Here is a 26162-nt window from a genome sequence, read left to right as displayed (position 1 = left end):
ATGGAAAAGTATTTATTGGACTTGAAACAGACAAGTCCCCTAGGCCGGGTGATTTCCCTTTCAGGCCACTGTGAGAAGGGAGCCTGAAAACTGCAGGGTATCCCTCACAAATTGTTACCTCCTCTCTGGCCACGGGGAATGTGCCAGAGAACTGGAGGATGGCTGCTGTGGTTCCACTTTTGAAGAAGTTGGAGATGAAACCAGGAAATTACACACCGGAGTCTTGCATCATTGGTAGAGATGTTATTGGAGACAATTCTGAAGGAGAGAATTAATACCCAACTGGAAAGGCACGGGTTATTTAAGGATACTCAGCATGGCTTTGTCAGAGGGAAGTCATGCCTCAATCTGTTTGATTTCTTTCTTGTAAATCCATGAGCACTTGACTGACTTGGAGCAATTTTGTTTTCTGGGAAGAAGTGAGCACGGCAGATGCTGGAGATCAGAGTCGAAGAGTATGGTGCTGGAAAAGCACAGCCGGTCAGGCAGCATCCGAGGAGCAGGAGAATCGGAGTTTCAAGCACTTTCTCTTCATCTGGAATGTGGGGGTAGCCCAAGGGGGCAGAGAGATAAATGTGAGGGGGAAAGGTAGACAAAAATGCGATAGGTCAATTGAGATGGAGGTGGAAGCTGATAGGTCAGTGAGGATGATGGAGCAGATAGATAGGAAGGAAGATGGGCAGGTGGGACAGGACAAGAGGGTGGTGCTGAAGTTTGGATCTGGGATAAGGTGGGGGGAGGGGAAATGAGGAAACTGGTGAAATCTGCATTGATCCATGTGGTTGGAGTTTCCCAAGGCAGAAGATGAACCCTTTTCCTCCAGGCATCGGCTGTCAAAGGTTTGGTGGTAGAGGTGGCCCAGGACCTGCATGTCCTTGGCAGAGTTGGAGAGGGAGTTAAAGTGTTTGGCCATGGGGCAGTGGGGTTTGTTTTGTGCGTGTGTCCCAGAGATATTCGCTGAAGCATTCTACAAGTAGGCGTTCTGTCTCCCCAACACAGAGGAGACCACTTCAGGAGGAATGGATACAGTGGATAATTCTGTTTCCGTTTGTTCACTGGTTTTATTTCAGGAATGCCTACTCAATAGAGTGGTCAGATAAATTGTTTTCTCAGAATGTAACAATAATATCTTGCCATTAACCACAAAAAGAACAAATTACGTTCTTGGGGGCATAAACTCACTAGACAACAGCAACGTAAGAAAATGTAACAGCAATGACACCCACCAGCCTGCCACCTCACCCCCCCCCCCCCCCCCCCCCCACCCATGCCCTTTATCCCAAAGAGCTCCAGTGGCAAACAAAACAGGAACAAACTTTTGAATAACTTAACATCAAAAATTGCTCAGAAAACCCTCAGCAGGTCTGGCAGCAGCTGTGGGAAGAGAACCTTATTGTCCAGTTCTAAACACCGGTCACTGGACTCGTAACATTAACTCGGCTTTCTCTCACCAGTCGTTGCTGGGTTTCTTCAGTAATTGCCGTTTTTATGTTTATTTCGGATCTCCTGCATCCACACTTTGTTTCCTTTTATTTGCAAATGCACACTCATAGTTGGCACTCAGAGCAGACCAGGAATTATTGAGGTTACTAACAGATAAAAGACACTCATAATCCGGTCCAGATCAGCAGGGCAACTAAAACTGAGAGACAATTTCCAAACAGAAACGACTTTGCATTTGTTTGGCTTTGAATGATTCTAAAAACCAGTCGCCATGGAGAGTTCAGCACCTGCTTCAGCTCGTCCCTGAATTTCCTTTGTGTTGCAGCATAAATAAATGTGTTTGGGCAGGAGTTCAAAAATTTCAGCATCATTCCCGTTTCGGTGGCGATATATCCAGGGTTTGTGCGGTCCCCTCGGTAGTAAATGCTGTTGACCATTCTAGTCGTTGCAAAACTAATCACCGCTGTCATCCACAGCAGTAAGAAAGAGCCTGATACAGCAAAGAGGAACATGATGGATTTCTTTCGGTTCTCCATCTCTGGATCTCGATGATTCTCACTGTGGGTACCTCGCAGACTGCTCCGTGCTCTGCTGCTGAGCAAGACTTGTTTGATTGTCATAGAATTGAAAAAGGCCATTAATATGAAGGGAAGCCAGATGACCCACACAGTGTGAAACCAGACCCTGGGGGTGAGGAGAAAAATGCTACATGTGTCTGACACCCCCACTGCAGCTTGTGAATTACTCGCTGATGTTCATAGGCAAATAAGAAGGGGATATTCCTCAACATAATCACAACAAAGAGGGTTGTTATAACCAAACGCACAGTTCTCTTGGTGCAATACCTCGCCTTAAACCTTTGCCAGCAGATCATTACAAATCGGTCAAATGTGAAGGAAATAGTGAACCAAATGGACTCATCAATTGTGAGAGGTGCTATATAGAGAAGTAACGTATATATTGAAGTGAGTGACAGGAATGAAAAGGGAAAGTTATAACTGATGACATGGTACAGCAGCATATTGTTGATCATGAGCAGTAGATCTGCTACTGCCATGGCCAACATATAGATGTAGATACACCTGGAAAGGCTACAGTTTCCCCTGCAAAAAATTACAATTGTCAGGGTGTTTGCTGGAAGGGAAAAAAAAACAGAGAAGGGTGATCATGTCTCAAATCATTGCCAGGAAAGAAATGCATCATTTGACATTATACAAAAAATATCAACGAACAAATTATTTGGAATGCTTACCAGGAATAGCAATGGCCACCAGTGTTGGGTAATAAATGGCTCTCATCAGCAGAATAACTGGTTGGCCCATCTTCTGGTGGTTAAAGTATGCTCTCAGAGTTGAAGCATCCAGTTGGTGCACAACTGAAGCAATGAATATAACCTTTTATTTATAGAAGCTTTGATTCTTCAGACAGCCAGCGATGAAATCATAATTAGGGTTTGTAACAAGCATTCAATAAACAGAGTCAGCTCTGCTGTTTTGTATGTATCAGGTTAAAGAAAAATAGCGTTGCTATTAGACAGTAAAAAGAAATAAAATGTTCAATGTGGAAGTTATCTCACTGTGCTGCGCTGAAACATTTTCCTCCAGCAAGTGTGACAATCAGACATCAGGCTTTGTTTAGTGTTTAGTTTCTCACAATCCGAGAACATAAAGTACAAACAAGGAATCTACAAGAAGTGGGATCCTGAACTCCGAGCACTCAGACAAAAGGAAAACCAGAATAGCCAGGGCTACAAGCCGTCTGTGAATGACACAAAGGTGAGCAAAAGTCGGGTGTGTGTCACTATTCGCTAAATATGTTATTGATACAATGAGAGTGAAAACTTTAGTATTCAGATCAAGATGTCGAATCATTTGGTTCGAGATGAGACAGTGAATGGAAGATATTGTTCAGAGTTTGTGCTGAGTATCAAGGGTCAGAGGGTTGACTGATGGAGGCCAGTTAGCCAACAGCCTTCTTCACTGCTCTGTCTAACTGTGACTCCATTTTCAGGGAACTGTGCGCCTGAACTCCACGATGCCTCTGTTCCACTACATTCCTTTAGACCCTATCATTCACCATGAAACTCCTACCTTGATTTGACTTTCCAAACCTCACACTTATCCATATGCAATTCTAATTACCATTTCTCAGCCCACTTCCCCAGCTGATCAAGGTCCTGCTGCAATTCCTGATAAACTTCCTCATTATCCACAATACCACATATTTTAGTGTCATCTGCAAACTTACCAATCAGCACAGCACAGCACAGAAATCAAGCCTTCTGTCCAACTACTCTATGACGACCAGATTTCCTAAACAAATCTCATCCCATTTCCCAGCATTTGGTCCATATTGCTCTTATCCATTTCTACTCATATATCCACAAAAATGCCTCTTAAATGTTATAATTATACCACCCTCCATCGTCTGTTTTGGCAGCTCATTCCATGCACGCACTACCCTCTTGGAAATAATTCGGAAGAAATAATGATGACTATGTGAAAGAGACGATATGTTAGTGTGACTTTAATCTACTTATACACCAGGTGTATGCACGCAGACCCAAGGTAGTTTAGATCTGGCAACATTGCTGGAGAAAATACAGAGTTCAACTCCATTTCTCTCACAACAGATGCTGTCATACCAGGTCAGTTTCCTCTGTAATTTCTGTCATTGTTTGTGTCAGGTGCCTATCATCTTCAGTTCTTTGTTTTATAATAAAGGAGGTTAAATAATAGTCCATTGCCTGGTTACATAGAACATAGAACATAGAAGGATACAGCGCAGTACAGGCCCTTCGGCCCTCGATGTTGCGCCGACCGAGTCCTACCTAACCTATACTAGCCCAATAACTTCCAAATGCCTATCCAATGCCCGCTTAAATGAACATAAAGAAGGAGAGTTCACCACTGATACGGGCAGGGCATTCCATGAACTCACAACCCGCTGTGTGAAGAATCTGCCCCTAACATCTGTCCTATACCTACCACCCCTTAATTTAAAGCTATTAAAGCTATGGTTGTGGGTCACTTTCACAGAGCAACACATTCTACAGCTAACCAGACAGCAGACAATGTTAAATCTGCTAATGCCGCAATAACAAAGAGTTATTCATGACCAAAGGTGAAAGCACCCCTAGGTAACAGTGATCTTAACATAATTAGGTATCATTACAGGTTTGAGAGGGAAATGAGTGGATCTAAAGGTGGAGATTTCATCTTAAATGGAGCAACTGCGAGGACTCCAGGATAATGTGAATTTGAGAATTAAGTCATGCACGAGGTTAGTCCAGACACCATGTCAGACAGTTGAGAAGATATTTCAGAATACTCAGCACAAGTACAATTTAACAAGAACAAAAGTTTGCAATGGAATAAGGCATGAAGTGAACTGAAGAATTCAAACATTGAAAACACATTCATTGCCAAAGTAAGAAGAATGTAAAAGAGTAGGAACATTGCAAGGATTTTATTTTTAAAATGGCTCATAAAGAAGGGAAACTTGTTAAGGAGACAAACAAAATAGTGAGAAATGTAACAACAGATCGTAAGTGTATCAATCGGCATTATTCAACATAAAAGCAATATTTTCATGACCTGGTTTTCTGGAGAATATATTTGGGGAATATATTTTGAAAAATAAGGAAATGACAGTTATTAAAATCCAAATTAGATACAGAAGTAGGTAACTTGCCCTTTCATGTAATCTCCATCACTCAATGAGATCATGTCTGATCTGACAAGCCTCAGCTCCACTTTTCTGTCTTTTCTCCAGGACTCTTCATTCCCTTCCTGATTAAAATCTGTCTCTCTCAGCCTTGAGTATACTTAATGAGCCAGCCTTGACAGCCCGCTGCAGTTTGGAATCCTAGAGATTCACTGCCCTCTGAAAGAAGAAATTACTGCTCAACTCTGTCTTATAGGTACGACTCTTCGTTCTGTGATTACACCCTCCATTTCTAGACTCTCCCAAAAGGGGAAACAATCTTACACATCTACTCTCTCAAGTCCCCTAAGAATATTGTATGTTTCAATAAGGTCTCCTTTCTTCTTTCTACATTTCAGTGAGTACTGGCAGAAACTTGTCACTGCCTCCTCCACAGACAGGCCCTTTGGGTAGGAGGAGAAGGCAGAGTGGAGGTGGATGGAATTCAGAAGACCAAGAAGATTGCTAAGATGTTGGACTGGGCTTATTTTTAACTCTTTCCCATGGAAGGCAGAGTGTCGTGTGGGAAGGGTGTTTTTCAAGTTGGAAGTCTGTGACTAGCTGTGTTTTGCAGGGATCCATGGTGGGACCTCTGCTATTTGTAATAGATATCAATGACAAGAATGAAAATGTAGATGAGTGGGTTAGTAAGTTTGCAGATAATACAAAGATCAGTGGAGTTGTAGATCGTGTAGAAAGATACAGCAGGCTATAGATCAGTTACCAATATGGGCAGAGAAATTGCATGTGGAGATTAATCCAGGTAAGTGTGAAATTCTGCACTTTGGAAGATGACATTATAAGGAAAAGTGTAAAGTTAATGGCAGGTACCTGAACAGCATTTATATACAGAGGGATTTTGGGGTTCACATCCATATCTCCTGGAAAGTGGCAATGCAAATACATAGAACATTACAGTGCAGTACAGGCCCTTCAACCCTCGATGTTGTGCTGATCTGTCATACCAATCTGAAGCCCATCGAACCTACACGATTCCATGTACGTCCATATGCTTGTCCAATGACGACTTAAATGTACTTAAAGTTAGCAAATCTACTACCGTTGCAGGCAAAGCATTCCATCCCCTTACTCCTCTCTGAGTAAAGAAACTACCTCTGACATCTGTCCTATATTTATCACCTCTCAATTTAAAGGTGATCACCGTCACCATACTTGGAAAAAGGCTCTCTGTCCACCCTATCTAACCCTTTGATTATATTATATGTCTCTATTAAGTTTCCTCTCAACCTTCTTCTCTCTAACAAAAACAGCCTCAAGTCCCTCAGCCTTTCCTCATAAGACCTTCCCTCCATACCAGGTAACATCCTAGTAAATCTCCTCTGCATCCTTTCCAAAGCTTCCACATTCTTCTTATAATGCAGTGACCAGAACTGTACACAATACTCCAAGTGCGGCCGCACCAGAGTTTTGTACAGCTGTAGCATAACCTCATGGTTCCGGAAACTCAATCCCTCTATTAATAAAATCTAAAACACTGTATGCCTTCTTAACAACCCTGTCAACCTGGGTGGCAACTTTCAAGGATCTGTGTATCTGGACACAGAGATCTCTCTGCCCATCTACACTGCCAAGAATCTTACCATTAGCCCATTACTTTGCATTCCGGTTACTCCAACCAAAGTGAATCACCTCACACTAATCCGAATTAAACTCCAATTGCCACCTCTCAGCCCAGCTCTGCAGCTTATCTATGTCTCTCTGTAACCTACAACATCCTTCATCACTACCCACAAATCCACCAACCTTAGTGTCATCTGCAAAATTACTAACCCACCCTTCTATGCCCTAATCCAGTTCATCTATAAAAATGATGAACAGCAGTGGACCCAACACCGACCCTTGCGGTACACCACTGGTAACTGGACTCCAGGATGAACATTTCCCATCAACCACCACCCTCTGTCTTCTTTCAGCTAGCCAATTACTGATCCAAACTGCTATATCAACCATAATCCCATTCTTCCTCATTTTGTACAATAGCCTACTGTGGGGAACCTTATTGAATGCCTTCCTGAAATCCATATACACCACATCAACCAGTTTACTCTCATCTACCTGTTTGGTCACCTTCTCAAAGAACTCAATGAGGTTTGTGAAGCACGACTTACCCTTCACAAAACTGTGCTGACTATCGCTAATCAAATTATTATTTTCTAGATGATTACAAATCCTATCTCTTATAAACTTTTCCAACACTTTACCAATAACTGAAGTAAGGCTCACTCGTCAATAATTACCTGAGTTGTCTCTGCTCCCCTTCTTGAACAGGGGAACCACATTTGCAATCCTCCAGTCTATTGCCACTATTCCTGTAGACAATGATGATTTAAAGATCAATGCCAAAGACTCGGCAATTTCCTCCCTGACTTCCCAGAGGATCCTAGGATAAATTCCATCCGACCCAGGGGACTTACCTATTTTCACACTTTGCAGGATTTCTATACCTCTTCCTTGAGAACCTCATTGCCACCTAGTCTAGTAGCCTGTGTCTCAGCATTCTCCTCGACAACATTGTCATTTTCTAGAGTGATTACTGTCGAAAAATATTCATTAAGTTCTTCCCCTATCTCCTCTGACTCCACACACAACTTCTCACTGCTATCCTTGATCGTCTCTAATCTTACTCTCATCATTTTTTTATTCCTTAAACACCTATAGAAAACCTTAGGGTTTACCCTGATCATATCCACCAACAACTTCTCATGTCTCCTCCTGGCTCTTCTGAGCTCTCTCTTTAGGTCTTTCCTGGCTACCTTGTAACCCTCAAGTGCCCTAACTGAGCCTTCACATCTCATCTTAACATAAGCCTTCTTCTTCTTCTTGACCAGAGATTCCACTTCCTTCGTAAACCACGGCTCTCGCGCTCTACAGCTTCCTCCCTGCCTGACAGGTACATACTTATCTAGGACACACAGGAGCTTTTCCTTGAATAAGCTCCTCATTTCTAATGTGCCCATCTCCTGCAGTTTCCTTCCCCATCCCATGCTTCCTAAATCCTACCTAATTGCATCATAATTGCCTTTCCCCCAGCTGTAACTCTTGCCCAGTGGTACACACCTATCCCTTTCTATCACTAAAGTAAATGTAACAGAATTGTGATCGCTATCACCAGAGTGCTCACCTACTTCCAAGTCTAACTCCTTGCTGGGCTCATTACCCAGTACCAAATCTAATGTGGCTTCGCCCCTTGTTGGCCTGTCTGCATACTGTGCCAGAAAGTCCTCCTGCACACACTGGACAAAACTGACCCATCTGTAGTACTCGTACTGTAGTGATCCTAGTCAATATTTGGAAAGTTGGAGTCCCCCATGACAACTACCCTGTCTTTCTCAATCCTACCGAGAATCATCTTTGCTATCCTTTCCTCTACATCTCTAACTATCTAGAGACCTGTGGAAAACTCCCAACAGGGTGACCTCTCCTTTCCTGTTTCTAACCTCAGCCCATACTTCCTCAATTGATGAGTCCCCAATCATCCTTTCTGCCACTGTAATACTGTCCTTGGCCAACAATGCACCCCTCCCCCCACCACCCCCCTTACCATCTTCTCTGTTCTTACTGAAACATGTAAATCCTGGAACCTGCAATACCCATTCTTCTCCCTGCTGTATCCATGTCTCAGAAATGGCCACAACATTGAAGTCCCAGGTACCAACCCATGCTGCAAGTTCACCCATCTTATTCCCGATGCTCCTGGCGTTGAAGTAGACACACTTCAAACCAACTTCTTGCTTGCCGGTGCCATCTTGCGTCCTTGAAACTTGATTTCGGACCTCCCTACTCTCAACCTTTTCCATACTCGAACTACAAACGACAGGGTGTCCCCATCCCCCGGCTGGATTAGTTTAAACCCACCCCAATAGCCTTAGCGAATTTCCCCCCAGGATCTTGGTCCCCCTCTGGTTCAGAGAAGACCATCCTGCTTATAGAGGTCCCACCTACCCCAGAAAAAGCCCCAATTGTCTAAGAATCCAAAACCCTCCCTCCTGCACCATCTCTGTAGCCACGTGTTCAACTCCTCTCTCTCCCTATTCCTCGCCTTACTAGTACGTGGCACGGGCAACAAACCAGAGACAACAACTCTGCTCATCCTAGCTCTAAGCTTCCATCCCAGCTCCCGGAATTTCTGCCTTAAATCCCCATCTCTTGGGGTTGCTCTCCCTCATCCTCAAGGATCCTAAAAACACGATCAGAGACATCATGAACCCTGGCACCTGGGAGGCAACACACCAACCGTGAGTCTCTCTCTCGTCCCACAGAACCTCCTATCTGTCCCCCTAACTAGAGTCCCCAATGACTACTGCTCTGCTCCTCTTCCCCTTTCCCTTCTGAGCAGCAGTGACAGACTATGTGCCCGAGCCCTGTGCCCCAATGCTTTTCCTGGGTAAATTCCTCCCCCCCAATATCCAAAATGGTATACATATTGTTGAGGGGACTACAGGGGATCCCTGCACTGCCTGCCAGTTCCCTTCCTGTCCCCTGACTGTAACCCATTTGCCTTTTCTTGGATCTGAGGAGTGACTACCTCCCTGTAACTCCCCAATAACTCCCTCTGCCTCCCGAATGATCCGAAGTTCAACCAGCTCCAGTTCCCTAACGCGGTTTTCGAGTGGCTGGAGTTGGGTGCACTTCCCGCAGACGTAGTCAGCAGGGACACTAATGGTGACCCTTACCTCCCACATTCTGCAGGAGGAACATTCAACTGTCCTAACCTCCATTCTCACTATTCTAAATTCGCAAAGAGACTGTTGAAAAAATAAGGAATAAAAAATAAACTTGTTACCTTGCCAATCTGTTTGTAGTAGATATGTTTGTAATGCAGGCACACGGCGTGCTTGCCTTTATTGGTCAGGGAATTGAGCACAAGAGTCAGAATGTTTTGATATAGAGTTCTCAAATCATTGAGTCATACAGCAGCGAGGCAGGCCCTTCAGCCCAAACTGTTCCATGCCAATAAAAATGTCCATTCACGTTAATCTCATTTCCCTGAACTTGGCCCGCATCCTTCTAAAATTTTCAGATCCATATATTTGACCAAACGCCTTTTAAATGCTGTTAGTGCACCCGCCTCACCCCTTCCACTGGCCGCTCATTTCATATACATACGAACCACTGTGTAACCAAAGTCTCCCCTCAAGATCTCTTATTATTTCCCCTCTAAACTTAAACTGGTGCCTTCTAGTCCTCGATTCCCCAACTCTGGGAAAAATACTGTGTGCATTCACCCTGTCCATGTGTCTCATGATCTTGTTCACTTCGCTGAAATTTTATATGTTACAGCTTTACAAATCTTTTCTTAGGTCACGCTAAAGAGTATTGTGTTCACTTCTGACCGCCACTTTAAATGAAACACGTGGAGGCTTTGGAAGGATGCAGAAGAGGTTTACCAGGATGCTGCCTGGATTAAAGGGTATGAGCTATAAGGAGAGTTTAGAAAAACTCGAGTTGTTTTTTTTTGGATATGTAAGGAAGAGAGGAATATTGACCAAGGGCAGGTAGAAGGAATTAATTAGGTCTGTCATCATGTTTGGTGCCACATTGTGGGCTGAAGGGCCCATGGGCGGTATTGTGGCTCAGTGGTTAGCATTGCTGCCTCACAGCACCAGGGACCCAGGTTCAATTCCCGCCTCAGTCAACTGTCTATGTGGAGTTTGCACATTTCTCCCAGTATCTGCATGGTTTTCGTTCGGGTGCTCCAGTTTCCTCCCACAGACCAAAAATGTGTAGGTTATGTGAATTGGCCATGCTAAATTACCCGTAATGTTATGTGAAGAGGTAAATGTGGAGGAATGGGTCTGGGTGGGTTGGTCTGCAGAGGGTCAGTGTGGACTTGTTGGGCTGAAGGGCATGTTTCCACACTGTAAGTTATCTAATCTTTCCTGTGCTGTACAGTTCTATGTTCAGTGTCCAGAGTGAGGCTGTGCAATTGTCTTCACTCAAGTAGTATCCTCCAAGCTTGGCAGCCTGCTGAGATTCTTCACTTCCACCTTCCTACCCTTAACTCAAAATCCACTTGCTACATTTCCTGATAACAAAGCCTGATTGACATCTAGTTTGCGCTTCAGTTCACATGTGCTTTTGCCTGGTTACATCATTAATCTCATTCTTGCCACCCATGGGTTAACTCCTTGAAGGCTGGTACCCTGTCACCAACTACCCCTTTCTTTACACGGACATAGTACGTGACATTGACCCAGTTAGATCAGAGCCAATACTGGGAGTGAGCAGAACCCCCAACACTCTTGTTTATTCTTTTTTTCTAGGGAAAACACCCAAGTGGTCCAGTGACAAAGCAGTGCCCTTAACACTTCCCTTTTTTTTCTTTTGTTTACACTACTGCCTAGCTGCGGTAGTGCTTATTTTTTCCCCAGCACCCATGGTGTGTGTGTGCAGGTGACACAGTGAGAGACACAAAGTGCACAAATCTTTATTTAATTTACATCACCAGGAAGATTGGAAAAACACCCGAGTGGCCAGTGACAAGCAGTGCCCTTCACATCAAAAGGCAATGCTGTGTGATCAAACAGTGAAGGGGAGGGCAGGGACTAAATCAAAATAGAGTTGGAGGGGGAAACACTCTTGTTTATTTTTTTTCTTTTCCCACACTACCGCCTAACTGCGGTAGTGCTTATTTCTTCCCCAGCACCCATGGTGTGTGTGTGCAGGTGTGAGACACAGTGAGAGACACAAAGTGCACAAATCTTTATTTAATTTCCACCACCAGGAAGAAAGGAAACACCCGAGTGGCCTGTGACAAGCAGTGCCCTTCACATCAAAGGGCAATGCTGTGTGATCAAACAGTGAAGGGGAGGGCAAGGACTAAATCAAAATAGCGTTGGAGGGGGAAATGATGCACTCCACTCCCTGCGGCGCCCACCTCTCCCTGAACAACTCCAGGGTGTTGGTGGACACCGCGTGCTCCTTCTCCAAGGACACCCGGGCCCTAACGTAACCGCGGAAGAGGGGCAAGCAGTCAGCCCTAACAACCCCCTCCACGGCCCGCTGCCTGGACCTGTTTATGGCCAGTTTGGCCAGGCCCAGGAGCAGACCCACGAGGAGGTCTTCAGACCTGCCCTCCCTCCTCCGCACCGGGTGCCCGAAGATCAGGAGTGTGGGACTGAAGTGCAACCAAAAACAGAGGAGAAGGTTTTTCAGAAAATCAAAGAAGGAGAACACTCTTGTTTATATCTGTCAGCCAGGTTTCCCTGATTGGAACAGGTTAACAGTCCCAATCAGGGAACTCAATCATGACACTACTCACATCCCAGTTGGTATTCTAATCCCTCACCAGTTGGCACTCTACTTATCTGGGACGTTGGTACCCTAACCACCTGGCACCTGATTAACCTGCTGCCCTACATCATGACCCACATGGCACCTTGCTGTTATAGCACTGTCAAATCACACTTGTTTTATGCATTATAAGAACAGTTCCAGCCAGGAAAGATCTGTCAGGATGGAAGTATGGTTCCACACTCCTGAGGGTAACATGGAACGGAGCCTCCTCTAAGAAATGCAGAGTTCTCTTCTTTCCTGAGAAGGAAAAGGGCTCGAGAGCAATCCTACTCATTGGAAAACCTGTCTCAGTGTTATGTTGGTAAAAGGTGTTAAAGAAGGAAAAACCACATCTCACAGAATAACTTTATTAAAAAGTGTAGTGCACTGTTCTGTCTTTTGAAAATACTTCAAAATTATTCTTTTAACTTTTTTTCCTTTTTTTAATGCTAAGATGGACGGTAATATTTATCTTTTAAATTTGTTGCTTAATTTTTCCACTTTGAACCTATGATATTTTATACCAAGGTACCTTTGTAGGTAGGATGGTGCCATTGCACAGTTTTCACTGTACTCATGTACTTCTGTACTTGAGTACACATGAAAATAAAATTCAATTCCAATTATCAAGAAATTAGTGACATTTTATTCTTAAAAATAGATTCCACTGCATAAGAACCCTCAGAGGAAAGTGGTTATTTTACTGCTTATTCAGATTACTGCAACTAATATAACTAGTGATTCAACCAGATTTATTGTCTCATTGGACATTTAAGTTCCAAATAAAATGAGACTGTGTTGACAATGTTAATGTATTTCGGTGGTCATTGACTCTGTAGGAACAGACAGCCCTGACTGGGATAGGATGAAATACTTAGCAATCTTACAGATAGCACGTATTTACTACCTAATACTTGCAGCTGTTGGCATTGTTGATAAGTTGTCAAATCCAGTTATGTTTAAGTAAATGCAATTTAACTCAACTCCCTCATTCTTGCTTGAAATCTGACAAACTTTCTCTGGCTTTGGTTATGTCCAATCTACGTGTTCGCACTGGTTTCACAAGTAGTTCAATTTTATAGTTGCCTCCTTCCATCTGCTGAAGCAGGTTGATTTATAAATGTTTTACAGAGAATTTAGTTCCAATACAGAGCAGGCTGCGTCAGCATTTATTCCCCATCCAGAGTCACATTACAGAAGGTGGTGGTGAGCTGCCTTCTCAGACCACTGCAGACTATTTGGTGTCAGAACACCCACATAGAGTCATAGAGCACGGAAACAGATCCTTTGGCCCACTCATCCATGCTGACCAGGTTTCATAAACTGAACTAGTCCCGTTTCCCTCTATTTGACCCGTATGCCCCTGAACCTTTCCTCTCCCTGGAGCTGGTCCCAATGTCTTTTATCTGATCCAGCAATACTGAAGGAACGGTGAAATGTTTCACAGGCAGGAAGGTGAGTGTCTTGACGGGAACTTGCAAGTGGTGTCATTCCCATCCATCAGCTGCTTCTAGTCAGTAGCGGCTGTGAGGGTGAGAGGGAACCTTGGTGAGCTGCTGAAATATGTCTTGTACTATGGTACACCCTGCTGTTACTGAGTGACAGCGGGGGAGCAGAACAGACTGAAGGATTGTAGATGTGGTGACAATCAAGTGGGCTGATAAATCTTGGAATGAAGGTAAACCACTGCAAATGCTGGATATCTGCAATAAACAAAGTAAATGTTGTATTAACTCAGCAAATCTGGTAGTTTCTGTGGAGAAAGAAAATAAATTTAAGGTTTTGAGCCTGATGTAACTTTTCTTCAAAACTTTCCATGACTCTGGATTATGTTGAGCTTCTTGAATGTTGTTGGAGGCAAGTTGGGAGTATTCCCACACACTTCTGACTTGGGCCTTAGAGATGATGGGACAGGAATCAAGAGGTGTGTTTTTTGCAGCAGGATTCCTAGCCTCTGCCTTGTTATTGCAGCAACAATACTTTTATGACTGAGCTAGGGCTGGTTTGGGTCATTGGTATTCACCATCATGTGGATAGTGGTGGTTCTGTTCTGACATTGTCATTGGATATCAAATGGTGTTGTTTAGAATCTCTTTTGCTGATGATGGTAAGTGCCTGATTCGTGTGGATCAAGTGTTATTCACTCCTTGTCAAAAAAATCATAAGAACGTACGAGATAGCAGCAGAATTAAGCCATTCACAGCAATGATTCAGTTCCGAAATTTGATCATTACTGATCAGTGTCCAAATATTATGAATATGTAGGTTTGCACTATACCATTAAGAGATACTGGAAGCTGGTACGGACTTAGAGAGGCACATAGTATGCTGAAATTTTAAAAATGTAACATTTGGTTGAAACAAATATCTGCAGCTGTGTTACTATGGTACAAAACAAATTCAAATTCAGCCAATCAGTATAAATTATGCCCCAGATACCAAAGTCCAATCGAGTTTGAATTGTACTGTATGAGATGACATCAAAGCAATGAAATGATCCAATATTTTGGGTAAAAAACTGGACATTTTGAATAGTTCAGGGGAGAACAGCAAAGAGCTGCCAAGCACCAACATAACCAGCAGAATAGCTCTCTGAAAGGGACCTTTCCATAAGAAATTTGTGCAGCAGAACACCAAAGCCGACCTAGAGAAACCTGCAGAGAAAGTTCAACATCTGAAGACAACAACTGGCTTTGAAATTAATTTGCCATAAATTTACGAGGGAATTTATTGCATTGTAGAGTGTAAGGTAGAAATAAGTTTCAGAGAAAGCCGCTATAAATATTTATTATTTAAAGTTCTGTTTTGTACCTGAAGAATAAAATTGTTAATTTGTAAAAATAGTGATATTTGTGATAGTTCTTTGCCCTTCGAAATTTAGCAGATTACAGTATGAGGTGAGCTTTTCTGTGTGCCGGTTTAAATTAGCAGAGAGTTTTACCCCATGTCATAACATTTTGGGGGCTCCTCGCTGGATATTTAACAGTTTGAGTCTTGCATTTGCTTAAAGTCTGGTTGAAGATTTGTAGCTCGGGTGTCCGTTGTTGTGGTTCTGTTCGCCGAGCTGGAAGTTTTTGCTGCAAACGTTTCGTTCCCTGGCTAGGGAACATCATCAGTGCTATTGGAGCCTCCTGTGAAGCGCTGCTTTGATGTTTCTTCCGGCATTTGCGATTTGGACAGGGTAAGGCAGATCCAGTCTGAGGTTTGGACAGATCTGAGTAGATTTGTTTCCAATAAAAGCCCAGCAGATTGAAACACTTGCAGGTTACTGTCCTAGACCATTAAACAAAATGTAGGTGAGACAATTTGTTTAATATCAGTGACTTCTGGTTGGGAAAATTAAAAGTAAGAGAATTGGCTCCTCAACTTGTAAAAGAGGTTCTGGGGTTTGAAGAGGATTCCCAACTTTGCCAAGAAAGTATAGAAAAAAAGACCAAACTCTGGAATTTGGTTTAACCAACGAGGAAAGTAAAATGGGAATATTCAGGTAAGCACTCAAACACTTAGGCACGTCAGATAAACAGACAAGTGCAGTAAACTTAGAAAAACTTAAACTACAATTAAGGAAAATTGAGTGAGAAGATAAACACAGAGAGAGAGATAGAGAGGAGAGAAGAGAGAGATACAACACAAAAAAGGTTCTTAGCTGAGCAAAGAGAGAGAGAGAAAAAAGGGAGAGTGAAAGAGAGAAGAGAGAAAAAAAACAAAAAGAGAGAATGTTCTTAGCTGAGCAAAAAAGAGACATAATTTGAACTTGAGAAGTTGCAACTTTGTCATCAAAGTTAACAGGATAGAGATTAAAAGAGAAGGTAGTGATAGATACAAATATGTCAAATCTCTGCCATACAGTCTGTGAGTCATAGAGATGTACAGAATGGAAACAGACCATTCAGTCCAACTTCTCCATGCCGACCAGTCATCCCAACCCAATCTAGTCCCACCTGCCAGCACCCGGCCCATATCCCTCCAAACCCTTCCTAATCATGGACCCATCCAGATGCCTTTTAAATGTTGCAACTGTACCAGCCTCCACCACTTCCTCTGGCAGTTCATTCCATACACGTACCACCCTCTGTGTGAAAACATCGCCCCTTAGGTCTCTTTTATATCTTTCCCCTTTCACCCTAAACCTATGCCCTCTAGTTCTGTACTCCCCGACCCCAGGGAAAAGACTTTGTCTATTTATCCTATCCATGTCCCTCATAATTTTGTAAATCTCTAGAAGGTCACCCTCAGCCTCTGATGCTCCAGGGAAAACATCTCCAGCCTGTTCAGCCTCTCCCTATAGTTCAAATTCTCCAACTCTGGCAACATCCTTGTAAATCTTTTCTGAACCCTTTCAAGTTTCACAACATCTTTCCAAATAGGAAGGAGACCAGAATTGCACATAATATTTCAACGGTGGCCTAACCAATATCCTATACAGCTGCAACATGACCTCCCAACTGCTATACTCAATACTCTGACCAATAAAAGAAAGCATACCAAACACCTTCTATACTAACCTATCTCCCTGCGACTCTACTTTCAAGGAGCAATGAACCTACACTCCAAGGTCTCTGTTCAGCAACACTCCCTAGTGTCTTACCGTTAAGTGTATACGTCCTACTAAGATTTGGGGGTCTATAATACAATCCCTTTCTTATTTCTCAGTTCCACCCAAATAACTTCCCTGGATGTATTTCCGGGAATATCCTCCCTCAGTCCAGCTGTAATGCTACCCCTAATCAAAAATGCCATACCTTCTCCTCTCTTGCCCCCCTTCCTATAGTATTAGCATCCTTGAACAGTAAGCCACCAGTCCTGCCCATCCCTGAGCCACGTTTCTGTAATTGCTATGATATCCCAGTCCCATGTCCCTAACCACGCCCTGAGTACATCTGCCTTCCCTGTTAGGCCTCTTGCATTGAAATAAATGCAGTTTAATTTACCAGTCCTACCTTGTTCTCTGCTTTGTCCCTGCCAGCCCTGACTGTTTGACTCGCATTTGTTCTCAATTATACCAGTCTCAGATTGATCTCTTCCCCCGCTATCTCCCTGAGTGCCCGCCCCCCCCACTAGTTTAAATCCTCCCTAGTAGCTCTCTCAGTATACTCTCTGTAATCTCCCTTCAGAATCTCAACTTTTTCCCTTACTATGTCGTTGGTTCCAATGTGTACAATAATCTCTTGCTGGCCCCTCTCCTCCTTGAGAACATTCTGCACCCTCTCTGAGACATCCTTGATCTTGGCACTAGGGAAGCAACAAACCATTCTGATTTTTCACTGCTGGCCACAAAAAACATCTGTCTGTACCTCGGACTAGAGAGTTCCCTAATACAATTGATCTCTTGGACTCCGACATACCCCTCCTCGCATTAGAGCCAGTCTCAATACCAGAAACCTGGCTGTTCGTGCTACGTTCCCCTGAGAATCCATCACCCCCTACATTTTCCAAAACAGCATACTTGTTTGAAATGCAGATAGCCACAGAAGACTGTTGCACTAATTGCCTACCTCTGTTACCTTTCCTGGAGTTAACCCATCTGTGGGACTGTATCTGCGACTTTTCCCCCCTTCTTATAACTGCTATCCATCACATCCCCTTGCTCTGATAGTGTATGGTCCTGGAAGGCTAATGGACCTGCAACAGAAAGACGAGACAATAAAAGATATACATGTTGTGCTGTACCCCAAAAAGGAGGCAGATGTTATTCCTGAGGGTTATTATCATGGAGAGAAAGCACTGAAGAAACAGATGTTAGTTACTGCCCCACAGAACGAGGAATCAAATCCAGATGTTGTGGATTTTGAAGTGCCTCAAAGTGTTAAACAATGATTTTGTTATGGCCAAAAAATGTTAAACAATGAAGAATTCCTTGAAGGGTGTGAAAGGTTAGCAAACAATCCATCTCAGGAGCAAAGAATACCATTGAGAGGTTTGCTACTGCAGTATGAAGACATATGAAGGAATCAGATGGGGAGGACTAATGCTATTGTACATGAAGTAGACGTAGAGAATATTGCTCCAATAAAATAACACCCTCATTGGCTAAAGCCAGACAGGTCCAGAGGTAGGAGGAGGCCATGATCAATGAGGATATCATTGAATTGAGCCACAGCGAGTGGAGTTCACTAATGATCTCAGTTCCCAAAACCTGATGGGACTCAACGATTTTGTGTGGATTATCCGAAGGCCAATGCCATAACAAAATCAGACTCATATTGAAAACTGAGATTGGAGGACTGTATCGCGAAAGTGGGACAAGTCAGTTCCATCGCTAACTTGGACTTACTGTGGTTATTGGCAGTTACCTTTACCAGAGCCGGCAAAATAAATTTCTGCATTTGTAACCCTAAAATGGGCTATATCAATTCAAAATGATGTTCTTTGGAATGAAGAACACACCCACCACACTCCAAAAACTCATGAATAGAGTTGTGGTTGGATTAACAAACTGTGCAGTCTATTTGGATGATGTAGTGATCTTTGGTAAGTCCTGGGAAGATCACAGTTAGCAGAGCTCTTTAAATGACTAAGAGAGGCAAAACTGGTGATAAACCTATACAAAACTGCATTTGCTAAAGCAGAAGTGACGTTCTTGGGACATAATATCAGTCATGGAAGATTGACTCCCTGAAACACAAAGACGAAGGCCATTGAGGGATTTCCATGACCAACCTCAAGTAAAGAGGTGCTTCGATTTGGGGACTAAGGAGATGTTATCTGAAGTTTGTTCCAAACTTCAGCAGTGTAGTGGCACCACTACAGATTTGCTGAAGAAGAACATAAAATTTCGGTGGACAATACAATGCTAGGAGGCATTTACCATTTAAAAGCAATATTAACCTCCACCCCAAGTTTAGCTACACCAAACTTTTTAAGACCCTTGAAAGTTGTCATCAATGCTAATGACATAGGATTATAGAACTATACAGTTACAGGAAGATGATAATCACGTGAACTAGCAGAAAACTAGCCACCAGGATACATGAACATCAACTAGCCACAAAAAGAAATGACCCTCTCTCACTAATATCATTACGTACAGATGAGATAGGACACCACTTCGACAGGTACAACACTTCCATCCTAGGACAAGCCAAACAGGGACACGTGTGAGCATTCCTAGAAGCATGGCACTCCAATCGGAACTTTATCAACAAACAAATTGACTTGGATCCAGTTTACCATCCACTGAGAAAAAAAGAACAGGAAATGACATCACCACAGGAAATTACATCATCAACCTAAGGAAACCTAAACATATAAATAAACAGTGGGCCATACCACCAGTGCTTTACCAGAGGCTCACTGATGGTGTTACATAGTATGGTGGTGAAATGTCTGAAACAAACCTTCCATCTCAAAGCAAACTTACATGCAGATGACATTGGTATTTATTCAATGTTACATATATGTGGGAGAAGTTAAGATGAACTTATATTAAAATTATATCTATGTCATGGTAATGTGGTTAAGTAACTGGAAATACAGGAAGTCATCTTTCCATTGTGATGGTTCATTTTTTTCTGAAGGGGGGGAAGGTGTTATGAAGGTGTAGGTGTATGTTGTACCTTCAAGAAAGAGACATAGAGTGTGCTGAAAAATATTAAAAATGTAACATTTGGTTAAAACACAGAACTGGAGCTGCATTACCATAGTTCAAAACAAATTCAAATTTGGCCAATCAGTTTAAATTATGCCCCCAGAATTGGAATTTTACTGTTTTGGATGATATCAAACCAATTAAATGATCCAATGTTTTGGGTATAAAATGGGAAATTTTGAACAGTTCGAGGGAGAACAGCAAAGAGCTGCCAAGCATTAATGTAACAGCTTTTGGAAAGGTACCTGTCCATAAGAAATTTGTGTAGCAGAACACCAACGCTGACGCAGAGAAATGTACACAGAAAGTTCGCCATCCAAAGACGACAACTGGGTTTGAAATTGATTTGCCATAAATTTAGATTAGATTAGATTATTTACAGTGTGGAAACAGACCCTTCAGCCCAACAGTCCACACCGACCTGCAGAAGTGTATACCACCCAGACTATACTCCTACATTTACCCCTTCACCTAACACTACGGGCAATTTAGCATGGCCAATTCACCTAACCTGCACATTTTTCGATTGTGGGAGGAAACCGGAGCATCCGGAGGCAACCCACACAGACACGGGGAGAATGTGCAAACTCCACACAGAGAGTCGCCTGAGGCAGGAATTGAACCCGGGTCTCTGGCGCGGTGAGGCAGCAGTGCTAACCACTGTGCCACCATGAGTGGGAGCGAGAAATAGGATTAAGAGAAAGGAATTATAAATAGATGTTGGTTAATGTTCTGTTTTGGACATAAAGAATAAAATTGTTAGATTTTTCTTTCAATAGTGACATTTGGGAAAGTTCTTTGTCACTCAAAACGTAACAGATTACAGTGTGAGGTGAGCTTTTCTGTGTGTCAGGTTTAAATTAACAGAGGGGTTTACCCTGTATCATAACACAGACCCCATTCTCCTGGTTCCTCCCTATAATCCTTGAAAAGCTTTCTCATCAACCAACAAACATTGGTGGTGGAGCAGACGGTGAAGAAAGCTACCGAAGATTTCGGAGGGCTCTTGATCAATTGGGCCAATGGACCAAGGAATGGCAGACAGAATTTAATTTGGATACATGGGTTGCATTTTGCTGGGATGAACAATGGCAGGACTTATACAGTTAATGGAAGGGCCCTTGGCAGTGTGGCTCTCATTCCGGACGAAGGGCTCACGCTTAAAACTTCGACTCTCCTGCTCCTCGGATGCTGCGCTTTTCCAGCACCACACTTTTTGACCCTGGGTAGATTAGATTAGATTTCCTACAGTATGGAAACAGACTCTTCAGCCCAACCAGTCCACAGTGACCCTCCTAAGATTAGCCCACCCAGCCCTGTTTCCCTACATTTACCCTGACTAATGCACCTACCACTACGGACAATTTAGCACGGCCAATTCACCTGACCTGCGCATCTTTGGATGTGGGAGGAAACCAGAGCACCCAGAGGACATCCATGCAGACATGGGGAGAATGTGCAAACTCCACACAGACAGTTGCCTGAGGCAGAAATTGAACCCAGGGCCCTGGCACTGTGAGGCAGCAGTACTAACCACAGAGCCACCATGCCATAGTGTTGTCAATCAGAGAGACCTCAAAGTTCAAATATATAGCTTTTTGCAAGTTGTGCCACAGGTACACAGGGAGATAAAGAAGCCATTTGGCATGCTTGCCTTAATAGCTCAGACCATGGAGTCCAGGATTTGGGACTCAACACTGTGCTTGTATAGGTCATCGATAAGGCCACTTTTGGAGTACACTGTACAGTTCTAGTCACCCTTGCATAGAAGGCTTCCATTATTAAATTGGAGATGGTTCTGAAAAGATATACCAGGATGTTGCTAAGACTGAAAGGTTTGAGTTATAAGGATAGGCTGGGTAATCAGGATGGCAAGTGATGTGTAGGGTAATGTAACAGCACAGAGGCTGTTGCCCCCTATTACCACCAGCTGTTTTAGTTTTGCCAGGATGGGTTCTTTTTTGTACTCACAGTCAGATATGGCTGGAATGAGTGGAATGGTGATCAGAAAGATTAAAACCAGAATGGATGCTTCCAGGGAAGGCACCACCAATGGGGTGAAAGGTGGCTCAAAACATCCACATTTACCTATTGGGCGGTGTTCCAACTTGTAATTGCACGCACTGAGAATAACAGCTGGCCGCTGAATTCGACCAGAAGCTATTGAGGGACACAGTCTTACCTTCTTTAAGGAGCCCTAGGATGGGTCTGTTGTCATCTGTTACGATATCAAATTTTTGCCTGTGGCTGAACTGGTGGAACTTTCCCATGCCAAAGATGACCTTCAAACCTCCCCTCTCTACCTCAGAGTAACTGCGTTCAGCATCAGCCGATATCTGGGAAGGGTACATTACCAGGCTCTCCTCTTCGTTAGGCCAGCAGTGAGCCCACATTAACTTTACCTGGATACCATACGGAGAGGCATCACATGTCAGCATCACCCCTTGCTTTGGATCGTAGTGGGCCAACAGCCTAGATGACAATAGCTGGGTTTTCTTCACTTCCCTAAAGTGCCAGGGGTTCTACTTTAAGTTTTTCAGTAGGATCAGTTATGTAGAAGCTGTATCTTTCCCCTTTCTCGATTACAGCTAAAAACGAGGGGTTCTCTTCCTGCTGCTAGGATTGCATCGAGACTGTTTTACTGAATTTGCCTTTTCCCATGGGCGTGTTCATGGCAGGTTGCAATATCAGAACAGCTACTGTTTACTATGTAGTTAAATATTCTATTATTCTGTTAAGTTTTCTGATTGAGTGAAGTCATTCTAACTTCTTCATTCTTCTGTTTTGATTTAACTATTGTGCATGAATGAAATGTTTTGCTTCAAATCTGTTAGTTTGGTCAATCAAATTACATCTGAAGTGCAATACATGTATCTTCCATCTGCCTTTAAAATAAAAAAGTTAGGATCTAGGCTTGCTTCATCATATATTTTGAGGAAGGTTTGGTCTACTCCATAACATTATTCTTTCAAAGTACCACATTTACCAAATTCCAGAATGATTTTCATATACTTCTATGCTTCCTCATCTCCTGCCTCTCCCTTCCCTGATTGTCAGTCCCTGTAGATGAGCATAAGTGAGAACTTGTGCACCCCCATTCAGAGACAGACCAGTCCAACAATCTAAACATCATAGTCAACCATCAGATATTGTCATGGCCGCTCATGAGTAACGTTCCTGATTGGGTCCATTGCTCTGAATTACTGTGTCCTTATTACCACTTCAACTTTTGTTTTTCTATTGTCAGTTTAATGAGCATGAAAATTCTACAGAATCTGTCTGTCACCATAATATATTTGCATTAAAATATTTCATTTGTAACAGTTTTTACTCATCATTTATTCTGTTTGTCCACTGGTTCACAACATATGCTTATTTCATTCTGGTTTGCTTGAGTCAACAATTCTATTGTAAATTTTCACCAGGTATTGTTTATTTGAGTTACTGTATTAACATGAGGCAATTGGTCTGATTTCGCAAACATGTTAATCTGATGTTTTTGCTGTGACTCCAGTCATGAAGTATACATTTCTTTATTTTGCTTACAGTTAATTTAGTGGGAATTGTCATCCTGAATCGAGGCAATTGTGGGCTCTCCAAATGTGTCACTTGCTATTTGTTGGCAATGTCCACAGCAGATCTGCTTCTCATCATCATTAATGTCCTACTGGACTGAATTAGCAACCTTTCTCTCCCAGTTACTTTCTTATCCATCACTCCTGCGTGTCCCTCGAGAGTCATTTTCTATGCTGTAGCCCTGGACTGTTCAGTTTGGTTCACAGTTGATTACATATTTGATTGGTTTGTAGCAGTTTGCTGCCACAAGCTAACAGCAAGATATTGTAATACAAGGACTGCATTAGTTGCTACAGTAACTGTGAGTGTGGTCTGCTGTTTGCGGTCAATTGTTTGGTATTTTGCTATTACTCCTTTAGTTGTTATTGACATTGTACCATGGTTTTGCATCACAACATCAGACTCTGGCACACTTTCCAAAATAATGTATCTCTGGATTAATGTTGTAATGATACCATTCCTTCCAATTGTATTGATTTTGATATTCAATGCGCTGATTGTCAAGCATATTATAAGAGCCAACTGCATCTACTGTCACCTCCAGCTCCACAGAAATGAACAGAATAATACTAATCTAGAGGTGGTAAACCGGAGAAAATTGATGATATTCCTCTTTGCCTTGTCTGCCAGTTTTGTACTGTGATGGACACCATTTGCCGTATGTGCTGTAATCTGACGAGAAGTTAACCGTAATTATAAAGACAAGACTCTCAATCGTCCAATATTTGTCTTTCAAGAAATTGAATTCATGCTCCAGCTTCTGAGTTTGTGCACCAACACCTGCATATACACTCTAAGGCAAGCTAAATTCACTGAGTTAATCAATGCAGTAAAATATCCATTTACTCGAATTGTTAAATTGTGCAAATAAGCATACTGGTCTGACCTCCATATAAAGATGTATTTCTAGTCTTGCAACAGAATCTCCAGTTCGAAAGAGCTTGTGGAATTTTCCTGGCTGCATTAACTGAAAGGGAGTCCACTTCCTCAGAATTGGAAAAAAAATGACTCTCAGCTATGCAGATCGGAAATAATCAATTGTGCAAAAAATTAACGAACTGAACGCAGAATAATATTTCACAGTGATCGAGTATCTGTAACGGACATTGCTGGTCAATGGTAGACTCTTTGCTCTTCTGGTTGCTAATACCTTTATAAAATTTGCTGTATCTCATTAATAAGGTTATGTTCTTGTGCTAAAAGGACAGTGGCAACCTCACATGAAGATGTTCTATGGCAGCCAAGTACAAAAAAAAATTTAAAATATTTGAAACTGTTGTCAAGCTGGAATTGGATTTGACTGGTACCCTTAGCAGCTGGGACCATAACATACAATATTTAAAACTGTCTTCCACACTCAGTCTATTTCCTAAAACCAACTTGACCATTTGTTCCATTGTTGCGTACCATTTTCCACCATCCATAACTGAAACTACCACTTTGTCAACCTGCCTGCCTGCCTTCTTAGAGTCATTGAGACAGAAACAGACCCACCATCCAACTCCTGTACGCTATACAGATATCCAGAATCAATCCAGTCCTAGTTTCTCGCACTTGGCCCGTACCCTTCTAAACCCTTCCTATTCGTACACCCATCCGGAAGCCTTTTAAATACTGTAATTGTATCAGCCTCCGCCACTTCCTCTGGCAGTTCATTTCATACATGCACAATGTTCTGTGTGAAACAGTTGCCCCTTAGGTCCTTTTGATTTTTTCTTTCACATTAAACCTCTACCCTCCACTTCTTGATTCCCCCACCCGAGGGAAGACCTTATCGATTTACTCTATTCATGCCCCTCATGATTTAATAAACGTCTGTAAGGTCGCCCCCTCAGCCTCTGATGCTCCAGGGAAAACAGCCCCAGCCTATTGTCTCTCCCTGTGTTGCAAACCCTCCAAACCTGACAGCATCATTATAAATCTTTTCTGAACCCTTTCAAGTTTCACAACATCCTTCCTGTATGTGGGAGATCAGAATTGCAAATAGTATTCCAAAAATTGCTTAACCAATGTCCTGTACTCGATGTTCTGACCAATAAAGGAAACTACACCAATGCCTTCTTCAGTTTAGATTAGATTACTTACAGTGTGGAAACAGGCCCTTCGGCCCAACAAGTCCACACCGACCCACCGAAGTGCAACCCACCCATACCCCTACATTTACCCCTTGCCTAACACTACGGGTAATTTAGCATGGCCAATTCACCTGACCCACACATCTTTGGACTGTGGGAGGAAACCAGAGCACCGGGAGGAAACCCACGCAGACACGGGGAGAATGTGCAAACTCCACACAGACAGTCGCCCGAGGCTGGAATTGAACCCGGGTCTCTGGCGCTGTGAGGCAGCAGTGCTAACCACTGTGCCACCGTCACTGTCCCATCTACCTGCAACTCCACATTCAAGGATCCATGAACTTGCACTCCAAGGTCTCTGTGTTCATCAACACCCCCAGAATCTGACGAGGAAGTGTGTAAATTCTGCCCTGATTCATCTTTCCAAACTGCAGCACCACACATTTATCTGAATTAAACTCCATCTGCCACTCCTCGGG

The 26162-nt window shown here is 42.9% G+C and overlaps 1 long non-coding RNA gene across 2 annotated transcripts in view; it reads right to left on the bottom strand.

The window, feature by feature from the left end:
- Window positions 1-15538: 15538 nt before the first annotated feature.
- LOC132834540 (uncharacterized) overlaps window positions 15539-26162 on the bottom strand; it is a 22945-nt gene continuing 12321 nt past the window's right edge. For both annotated transcript variants that reach the window (XR_009647200.1, XR_009647199.1), the window contains exons 2-4: window positions 19473-19620; window positions 17940-18066; window positions 15539-15717 (exon numbers count right to left, since the gene is read on the bottom strand). This is a non-coding gene — a long non-coding RNA (uncharacterized LOC132834540). The remainder of the gene's footprint in view (window positions 15718-17939; window positions 18067-19472; window positions 19621-26162) is intronic.

The sequence above is a fragment of the Hemiscyllium ocellatum genome, chromosome 40 (assembly GCF_020745735.1).
Source record: "Hemiscyllium ocellatum isolate sHemOce1 chromosome 40, sHemOce1.pat.X.cur, whole genome shotgun sequence".
Taxonomy (NCBI): Eukaryota; Metazoa; Chordata; class Chondrichthyes; order Orectolobiformes; family Hemiscylliidae; genus Hemiscyllium; species Hemiscyllium ocellatum.
The sequence above is the reverse complement of the archived record's forward strand: the minus strand, read 5'-3'. Positions and strand labels throughout refer to the sequence as shown.